Raw genomic sequence first — 10,044 nt, forward strand, 5'->3', positions numbered from 1 at the left:
AGGGTAGGGTTAGGCCAGGGTTAGGTTAAGGGCTAGGTTAGGTTAGGGTTAGTGTTAGGGTTGGGTTAGGGTTGGGTAAGGGCTAGGTTAGGTTAGGGTTAGGTTAGGGTTAGAGTTGGGTTAGGGTTATGGTTGGGTTAGGGTTGGGTTAGGCTAGGGTTAGGGTAAGGGCTAGGTTAGGGTTAGGGTTGGGTTAGGGTTGAGTTAGGGTTGGGTACGGGCTAGGTTAGGTTAGGTTAGGGTTAGGTTAGGGTTAGGGTTAGGGTTGGGTTAGGGTTAGGGTTGGGTAAGGGATAGGTTAGGTTAGGGTTGGGTTAGGGTTAGGGTTAGGTTAGGGTTAGGGTTTTATAATTTTTTTTCAGGGTTAGGGTTAGGGTTAGGTTAGGGTTGGGTTTGTGTTAGAGCAAGGGCTAGTTTAGGGTTAGCGTTAGGTTAAGGTTAGGTTAGGGTTGGGTTAGGGTTAGGGTTAGGTAAGGGTTGGGTTAGTGTTGGGTTAGGGTTAGGTTAGGGTTGGGTTAGGGTTGGTTTAGGGTTAGGGTTAGGTAAGGGTTAGTGTTAGGTTAGGGTTAGGTTACGGTTGGGTTAGGGTTAGGTTAGGGTTGGGTTAGAATTGGGTTAGGGTTAGGGTTGGGTAAAGGTAAGGTTTAGGGTTAGGGTTGGGTAAGAGTTGGGTTAGGGTTATGTTACGGTTGGGTTAGAGTTAGGGTCAGGTCAGGGTTAGGGTAAGGGTTAGGTTAGGGTTAGGGTTAGGGTAAGGGTTAGGGTTGGGTTAGGGTAAGGGTTAGGTTAGGGTTAGGGTTAGGGTTTGGGTTAGGGTTTGGGTTAGGGTTAGGGTTAGGTTTAGGGTTGGCTTAGGATTAGGTAGGGTTAGGTTAGGTAAGGTTAGGGTTAGGGTAAGGGCTAGGTTAGGGTTAGCGTTAGGTTAGGGTTAAGTAAGGGTTAGGTAAGGGTTGGGTTAGTGTATGGTTGGGTTGGGTTCGGGTTAGGTTACGGTTGGGTTAGGGTTAGTAATAGAGCAAGGGCTAGGTTAGGGTTAGCGTTAGGTTAAGGTTAGGTTAGGGTTGGGTTAGGGTTAGGGTTAGGTAAGGGTTGGGTTAGTGTTGGGTTAAGGTTAGGTTAGGGTTGGGTTAGGGTAAGGGTAAGGTTAGGTTAGGGTTAGGTTAGGTTTGGTTAGAGTAAGGGCTAGGTTAGCTTTAGGGTTAGGTTAAGGTTAGGTTAGGGTTGGGTTAGGGTTAGGTAAGGGTTGGGTTAGTGTTGGGTTAGGGTTAGGTTAGGGTTGGGTTAGGGTTGGTTTAGGGTTAGGGTTAGGTAAGGGTTAGTGTTAGGTTAGGGTTAGGTTACGGTTGGGTTAGGGTAAGGGTTAGGGTTGGGTTAGAGTTAGGTTAGGGTAAGGGTAAGGGTTAGGGTTGGGTTAGGGTAAGGGTTAGGTTAGAGTTAGGGTTTGGGTTAGGGTTAGGTTTAGGGTTGTCTTAGGATTAGGATGGGTTAGTTAGGGTTGGTTAGTTAGGGTTAGGATAAGGTTAGGTTAGGGTTGGGTTAGGGTTAGGTAAGGGTTGGGTTAGTGTTGGGTTAGGGTTAGGTTAGGGTTGGGTTAGGGTTGGTTTAGGGTTAGGGTTAGGTAAGGGTTAGTGTTAGGTTAGGGTTAGGTTATGGTTGGGTTAGGGTAAGGGTTAGGGTTGGGTTAGAGTTAGGTTAGGGTAAGGGTAAGGGTTAGGGTTGGGTTAGGGTAAGGGTTAGGTTAGAGTTAGCGTTGGGTTAGGGTTAGGTTAGGGTAGGGTTGGGTTAGCCCAGGGTTAGGTTAAGGGCTAGGTTAGGTTAGGGTTAGTGTTAGGGTTGGGTTAGGGTTGGGTAAGGGCTAGGTTAGGTTAGGGTTAGGTTAGGGTTAGAGTTGGGTTAGGCTTAGGGTAAGGGCTAGGTTAGGTTAGGATTGAGTTAGGGTTGGGTAAGGGCTAGGTTAGGTTAGGTTAGGGTTAGGTTGGGGTTAGGGTTAGGGTTGGGTTATGGTTAGGGTTGGGTAAGGGCTAGGTTAGGTTAGGGTTGGGTTAGGGTTAGGATTAGGTTAGGGTTAGGGTTTTATAATTGTTTTTATTTCACCTTTATTTAACCAGGTAGGCTAGGGTTAGGGATTAGGGTTAGGGTTAGTGTTAGGGTTAGGGTTAGGTTACGGTTGGGTTAGGGTTAGGTTAGGGTTGGGTTAGAATTGGGTTTGGGTTAGGGTTGGGTAAAAGTAAGGGTTAGGGTTAGGGTTGGGTAAGGGTTGGGTTAGGGTTAGGTTAGGGTAAGGGTTAGGGTTAGGGTTAGGGTTAGGTTAGGGTAAGGGTTAGGTTAGGGTAAGGGCTAGGTTAGGTTAGGATTGAGTTAGGGTTGGGTAAGGGCTAGGTTAGGTTAGGTTAGGGTTAGGTTAGGGTTAGGGTTAGGGTTGGGTTATGGTTAGGGTTGGGTAAGGGCTAGGTTAGGTTAGGGTTGGGTTAGGGTTAGGATTAGGTTAGGGTTAGGGTTAGGGTTTTATAATTGTTTTTTTTTCACCTTTATTTAACCAGGTAGGCTATGGTTAGGGATTAGGGTTAGGGTTAGGTTACGGTTGGGTTAGGGTTAGGTTAGGGTTGGGTTAGAATTGGGTTTGGGTTAGGGTTGGGTAAAAGTAAGGGTTAGGGTTAGGGTTGGTTTAGGGTTAGGTTAGGGTAAGGGTTAGGGTTAGGGTTAGGTTAGGGTTAGGGTTGGGTTAGAGTTAGGTTAGGGTAAGGGTAAGGGTTAGGGTTGGGTTAGGCTAAGGGTTAGGTTAGAGTTATGGTTTGGGTTAGGGTTAGGTTTAGGGTTGGCTTAGGATTAGGTAGGGTTAGGTGAGGTTAGGGTTAGGGTTATGGGTTAGGGTTGGGTTAGGGTTGGGTAAGGGTTAGGATTAGGTTAGGGTTAGGGTAGGGTAGGGTTAGGCTAGGGATAGTTTTAGGGTAAGGGCTAGGTTAGGGTTGGGTTAGGGTTAGGGTTGGGTAAGGGCTTGGTTAGGTTAGGGTTAGGTTAGGGTTAGGGTTGGGTTAGCGTTGGGTAAGGGCTAGGTTAGGTTAGGTTAGGGGTTAGGGGTTAGGGTTAGGGTTGGGTAAGGGTTAGGGTTAGGTTAGGGTTAGGCTAGGGTAGGGTTAGGCTAGGGTTAGGGTAAGGGCTAGGTTAGGTTAGGGTTAGTATTAGGGTTGGGTTAGGGTTGGGTAAGGGCTAGGTTAGGTTAGGGTTAGGTTAGGGTTAGGGTTAGGGTTGGGTTAGGGTAAGGGCTAGGTTAGGTTAGGTTAGGGTTAGGTTAGGGTTAGGGTTAGGGTTGGGTTAGGGTTAGGGTTGGGTTAGGGTAAGGGCTAGGTTTGGTTAGGTTAGGGTTAGGGTTGGGTAAGGGCTAGGTTAGGTTAGGGTTAGGGTTAGGGTTGGGTTAGGGTTGGGTAAGGGCTTGGTTAGGGTAGGGTTAGGATTAGGGTTGGGTTAGGGTTAGGGTTGGGTCAGGGTTAGGGTTGGGTTAGGGTTGGGTAAGGCTAGGTTAGGGTTAGGGTTGGGTTAGGGTTAGGGTTGGGTAAGGGCTAGGTTAGGTTTAGGGTTGGTGTTAGATCAAGGGCTAGGTTAGGGTTAGCGTTAGGTTAAGGTTAGGTTAGGGTTGGGTTAGGGTTTGGGTTAGGGTTAGAGTTAGGTAAGGGTTGGGTTAGTGTTGGGTTAGGTTAGGGTTGGGTTAGGGTTGGTTTAGGGTTAGGGTTGTGTTAGAGTAAGGGCTAGGGCTAGGTTAGGTTAGGGTTAGGGTTTTATATATTTTTTTAGTTCACCTTTATTTAACCAGGTAGGCTAGTTGAGAACAAGTTCTCATTTACAACTGCGACCTGGTCAAAATTAAGCATAGCAGTGTGAACAGACAACAACACAGAGTTACCCATGGAGTAAACAATTAACAAGTCAATAACACAGTAGGAAAAAAAAGAAAAGAGAGGTTTAGGGTTAGGGTTGGGTTAGGTTAGGGTTAGGGTTGGGTTAGGGTTAGGGTTAGGGATAGGTTAGGGTAAGGTTAGGGTTAGGTTAGGTTAGGTTCGGTTAGAGTAAGGGCTAGGTTAGCTTTAGGGTTAGGTTAGGTTAGGGTTAGTGTTAGAGCAAGGGCTAGGTTAGGGTTACCGTTAGGTTAAGGTTAGGTTAGGGTTGGGTTAGGGTTAGGGTTAGGTAAGGGTTGGGTTAGTGTTGGGTTAAGGTTGGGTTAGGGTAAGGTTAGGTTAGGGTTAGGTTAGGTTTGGTTAGAGTAAGGGCTAGGTTAGCTTTAGGGTTAGGTTAAGGTTAGGGTTGGGTTAGGGTTAGGGTTAGGTAAGGGTTGGGTTAGTGTTGGGTTAGGGTTAGGTTAGGATTGGGTTAGGGTTGGTTTAGGGTTAGGGTTAGGTAAGGGTTAGTGTTAGGTTAGGGTTGGGTTAGGGTTAGGTTAGGGTTGGGTTAGAATTGGGTTAGGGTTAGGGTTGGGTAAAGGTAAGTTTTAGGGTTAGGGTTGGGTAAGAGTTGGGTTAGGGTTATGTTACGGTTGGGTTAGAGTTAGGGTCAGGTCAGGGTAAGGGTTAGGGTTAGGGTTAGGGTAAGGGTAAGGGTTAGGGTTGGGTTAGGGTAAGGGTTAGGTTAGGTTAGGTTAGGGTTAGGGTTCGTGTTAGGGTTTGGGTTAGGGTTAGGGTTAGGTTTGGCTTAGGTTAGGTAAGGTTAGGGTTAGGGTTAGGGTAAGGGCTAGGTTAGGGTTAGCGTTAGGTTAGGGTTAGGTTTAGGGTTAGGGTTAAGTAAGGGTTAGGTAAGGGTTGGGTTAGTGTATGGTTGGGTTTGGTTCGGGTTAGGTTACGGTTAGGTTAGGGTTAGTGTTAGAGCAAGGGCTAGGTTAGGGTTAGCGTTAGGTTAAGGTTAGGTTAGGGTTGGGTTAGGGTTAGGGTTAGGTAAGGGTTGGGTTAGTGTTGGGTTAAGGTTAGGTTAGGGTTGGGTTAGGGTAAGGGTCAGGTTAGGTTAGGGTTAGGTTAGGTTTGGGTTAGGGTTAGGGTTTTATAATTGTTTTTTTTTCACCTTTATTTAACCAGGTAGGCTATGGTTAGGGATTAGGGTTAGGGTTAGGTTACGGTTGGGTTAGGGTTAGGTTAGGGTTGGGTTAGAATTGGGTTTGGGTTAGGGTTGGGTAAAAGTAAGGGTTAGGGTTAGGGTTGGGTAAGGGTTGGTTTAGGGTTAGGTTAGGGTAAGGGTTAGGGTTAGGGTTAGGTTAGGGTTAGGGTTGGGTTAGAGTTAGGTTAGGGTAAGGGTAAGGGTTAGGGTTGGGTTAGGCTAAGGGTTAGGTTAGAGTTATGGTTTGGGTTAGGGTTAGGTTTAGGGTTGGCTTAGGATTAGGTAGGGTTAGGTGAGGTTAGGGTTAGGGTTATGGGTTAGGGTTGGGTTAGGGTTGGGTAAGGGTTAGGATTAGGTTAGGGTTAGGGTAGGGTAGGGTTAGGCTAGGGATAGTTTTAGGGTAAGGGCTAGGTTAGGGTTGGGTTAGGGTTAGGGTTGGGTAAGGGCTTGGTTAGGTTAGGGTTAGGTTAGGGTTAGGGTTGGGTTAGCGTTGGGTAAGGGCTAGGTTAGGTTAGGTTAGGGGTTAGGGGTTAGGGTTAGGGTTGGGTAAGGGTTAGGGTTAGGTTAGGGTTAGGCTAGGGTAGGGTTAGGCTAGGGTTAGGGTAAGGGCTAGGTTAGGTTAGGGTTAGTATTAGGGTTGGGTTAGGGTTGGGTAAGGGCTAGGTTAGGTTAGGGTTAGGTTAGGGTTAGGGTTAGGGTTGGGTTAGGGTAAGGGCTAGGTTAGGTTAGGTTAGGGTTAGGTTAGGGTTAGGGTTAGGGTTGGGTTAGGGTTAGGGTTGGGTTAGGGTAAGGGCTAGGTTTGGTTAGGTTAGGGTTAGGGTTGGGTAAGGGCTAGGTTAGGTTAGGGTTAGGGTTAGGGTTGGGTTAGGGTTGGGTAAGGGCTTGGTTAGGGTAGGGTTAGGATTAGGGTTGGGTTAGGGTTAGGGTTGGGTCAGGGTTAGGGTTGGGTTAGGGTTGGGTAAGGCTAGGTTAGGGTTAGGGTTGGGTTAGGGTTAGGGTTGGGTAAGGGCTAGGTTAGGTTTAGGGTTGGTGTTAGATCAAGGGCTAGGTTAGGGTTAGCGTTAGGTTAAGGTTAGGTTAGGGTTGGGTTAGGGTTTGGGTTAGGGTTAGAGTTAGGTAAGGGTTGGGTTAGTGTTGGGTTAGGTTAGGGTTGGGTTAGGGTTGGTTTAGGGTTAGGGTTGTGTTAGAGTAAGGGCTAGGGCTAGGTTAGGTTAGGGTTAGGGTTTTATATATTTTTTTAGTTCACCTTTATTTAACCAGGTAGGCTAGTTGAGAACAAGTTCTCATTTACAACTGCGACCTGGTCAAAATTAAGCATAGCAGTGTGAACAGACAACAACACAGAGTTACCCATGGAGTAAACAATTAACAAGTCAATAACACAGTAGGAAAAAAAAGAAAAGAGAGGTTTAGGGTTAGGGTTGGGTTAGGTTAGGGTTAGGGTTGGGTTAGGGTTAGGGTTAGGGATAGGTTAGGGTAAGGTTAGGGTTAGGTTAGGTTAGGTTCGGTTAGAGTAAGGGCTAGGTTAGCTTTAGGGTTAGGTTAGGTTAGGGTTAGTGTTAGAGCAAGGGCTAGGTTAGGGTTACCGTTAGGTTAAGGTTAGGTTAGGGTTGTGTTAGGGTTAGGGTTAGGTAAGGGTTGGGTTAGTGTTGGGTTAAGGTTGGGTTAGGGTAAGGTTAGGTTAGGGTTAGGTTAGGTTTGGTTAGAGTAAGGGCTAGGTTAGCTTTAGGGTTAGGTTAAGGTTAGGGTTGGGTTAGGGTTAGGGTTAGGTAAGGGTTGGGTTAGTGTTGGGTTAGGGTTAGGTTAGGATTGGGTTAGGGTTGGTTTAGGGTTAGGGTTAGGTAAGGGTTAGTGTTAGGTTAGGGTTGGGTTAGGGTTAGGTTAGGGTTGGGTTAGAATTGGGTTAGGGTTAGGGTTGGGTAAAGGTAAGTTTTAGGGTTAGGGTTGGGTAAGAGTTGGGTTAGGGTTATGTTACGGTTGGGTTAGAGTTAGGGTCAGGTCAGGGTAAGGGTTAGGGTTAGGGTAAGGGTAAGGGTTAGGGTTGGGTTAGGGTAAGGGTTAGGTTAGGTTAGGTTAGGGTTAGGGTTCGTGTTAGGGTTTGGGTTAGGGTTAGGGTTAGGTTTGGCTTAGGTTAGGTAAGGTTAGGGTTAGGGTTAGGGTAAGGGCTAGGTTAGGGTTAGCGTTAGGTTAGGGTTAGGTTTAGGGTTAGGGTTAAGTAAGGGTTAGGTAAGGGTTGGGTTAGTGTATGGTTGGGTTTGGTTCGGGTTAGGTTACGGTTAGGTTAGGGTTAGTGTTAGAGCAAGGGCTAGGTTAGGGTTAGCGTTAGGTTAAGGTTAGGTTAGGGTTGGGTTAGGGTTAGGGTTAGGTAAGGGTTGGGTTAGTGTTGGGTTAAGGTTAGGTTAGGGTTGGGTTAGGGTAAGGGTCAGGTTAGGTTAGGGTTAGGTTAGGTTTGGTTAGAGTAAGGGCTAGGTTAGCTTTAGGGTTAGGTTAAGGTTAGGTTAGGGTTGGGTTAGGGTTAGGTAAGGGTTGGGTTAGTGTTGGGTTAGGGTTAGGTTAGGGTTGGGTTAGGGTTGGTTTAGGGTTAGGGTTAGGTAAGGGTTAGTGTTAGGTTAGGGTTAGGTTACGGTTGGGTTAGGGTTAGGTTAGGGTTGGGTTAGAATTGGGTTAGGGTTAGGCTTGGGTAAAGGTAAGGTTTAGGGTTAGGGTTGGGTAAGAGTTGGGTTAGGGTTATGTTACGGTTGGGTTAGAGTTAGGGTCAGGTCAGGGTAAGGGTTAGGGTAAGGGTTAGGTTAGGGTTAGGGTTGGGTTTGGGTTAGGGTAAGGGTAAGGGTTAGGGTTAGGGTTGGGTTAGGGTAAGGGTAAGGGTAAGGGTTAGGTTAGGTTAGGTTAGGGTTAGGGTTTGGGTTAGGGTTAGGTTTAGGGTTGGCTTAGGATTAGGTACGGTTAGGTTAGGTAAGGTTAGGGTTAGGGTAAGGGCTAGGTTAGGGTTAGCGTTAGGTTAGGGTTAGGTTTAGGGTTAGGGTTAAGTAAGGGTTAGTTAAGGGTTCGGTTAGTGTATGGTTGGGTTGGGTTCGGGTTAGGTTACGGTTGGGTTAGGGTTAGGGTTTGGTTAGAATTGGGTTAGGGTTAGGGTTAACCAAAATAGGGTTAGGGTTAGTGTTAGGGTTAGGGTTAGGGTTAGGTTAGGGTTAGGTTAGGGTTAGGGGTAGGTTTAGGGTTGGGTTAGGGTAGGGTTAGAGTATTGTTAGGTTAGGGTTAGAGTTAGGGTTATGGTTAGGTTAGGTTAGGTTAGGTTAGGATTAGGGTTAGGGTTAGGGTTGGGTTAGGCTAGGGTTAGGGTTAGATAGTAGATAGTGTATAGGTCCAGGGTTAGATAGTGTATTGGTACAGGGTTAGATATTAGATAGTGTAGAGGTACAGGGTTAGATAGTAGATAGCGTATAGGTACAGGGTTAGATATTAGATAGTGTAGAGGTACAGGGTTAGATAGTAGATAGTGTGCAGGTACAGGGTTAGATAGTAGATAGTGTATAGGTCCAGGGTTAGATAGTGTATTGGTACAGGGTTAGATAGTAGATAGTGTATAGGTCCAGGGTTAGATAGTGTATTGGTACAGGGTTAGATAGTATATAGCGTATAGGTACAGGGTTAGATATTAGATAGTGTAGAGGTACAGGGTTAGATATTAGATAGTGTAGAGGTACAGGGTTAGATAGTAGATAGTGTAGAGGTACAGGGTTAGATAGTAGATAGTGTAGAGGTACAGGGTTAGATAGTAGATAGTGTAGAGGTACAGGGTTAGATAGTAGATAGTGTATAGGTACAGGGTTAGATATTAGATAGTGTAGAGGTACAGGGTTAGATATTAGATAGTGTAGAGGTACAGGGTTAGATAGTAGATAGTGTATTGGTACAGGGTTAGATATTAGATAGTGTAGAGGTACAGGGTTAGATAGTAGATAGTGTAGAGGTACAGGGTTAGATATTAGATAGTGTAGAGGTACAGGGTTAGATCGTAGATAGTGTAGAGGTACAGGGTTAGATATTAGATAGTGTAGAGGTACAGGGTTAGATATTAGATAGTGTAGAGGTACAGGGTTAGATATTAGATAGTGTAGAGGTACAGGGTTAGATAGTAGATAGTGTAGAGGTACAGGGTTAGATAGTAGATAGTGTAGAGGTACAGGGTTAGATAGTAGATAGTGTAGAGGTACAGGGTTAGATAGTAGATAGTGTAGAGGTACAGGGTTAGATAGTAGATAGTGTAGAGGTACAGGGTTAGATAGTGTATTGGTACAGGGTTAGATAGTAGATAGTGTAGAGGTACAGGGTTAGATATTAGATAGTGTAGAGGTACAGGGTTAGATAGTAGATAGTGTAGAGGTACAGGGTTAGATAATGTATTGGTACAGGGTTAGATAGTAGATAGTGTAGAGGTACAGGGTTAGATAGTAGATAGTGTAGAGGTACAGGGTTAGATAGTGTAGAGGTACAGGGTTAGATAGTAGATAGTGTAGAGGTACAGGGTTAGATAGTGTATTGGTACAGGGTTAGATAGTAGATAGTGTAGAGGTACAGGGTTAGATAGTAGATAGTGTAGAGGTACAGGGTTAGATAGTAGATAGTGTAGAGGTACAGGGTTAGATAGTGTATTGGTACAGGGTTAGATAGTAGATAGTGTAGAGGTACAGGGTTAGATAGTAGATAGTGTAGAGGTACAGGGTTAGATAGTGTAGAGGTACAGGGTTAGATTGTCCACGTTTTAGAAACATTGTAGGTCTCTCCTGGAGAGTTACCTCCTTCTAGGTTTTCTCCAACCGTAATCCAGTGCACCTGATTCTAAAACCAAGCTGGTTGATAAGCTACAGCAGGATACCTGTACAGGAGATCTGAACCTCCAGCTACTTCCCCAACCCTTTCCCTTGTAACCTCTCTCCCTCGACTCAAAGCCGTCTTTGGAGATTCAGA

Source organism: Oncorhynchus mykiss, chromosome 5 (genome assembly GCF_057628025.1).
Source record: "Oncorhynchus mykiss isolate SJ-2025 chromosome 5, ASM5762802v1, whole genome shotgun sequence".
Taxonomy (NCBI): domain Eukaryota; kingdom Metazoa; phylum Chordata; class Actinopteri; order Salmoniformes; family Salmonidae; genus Oncorhynchus; species Oncorhynchus mykiss.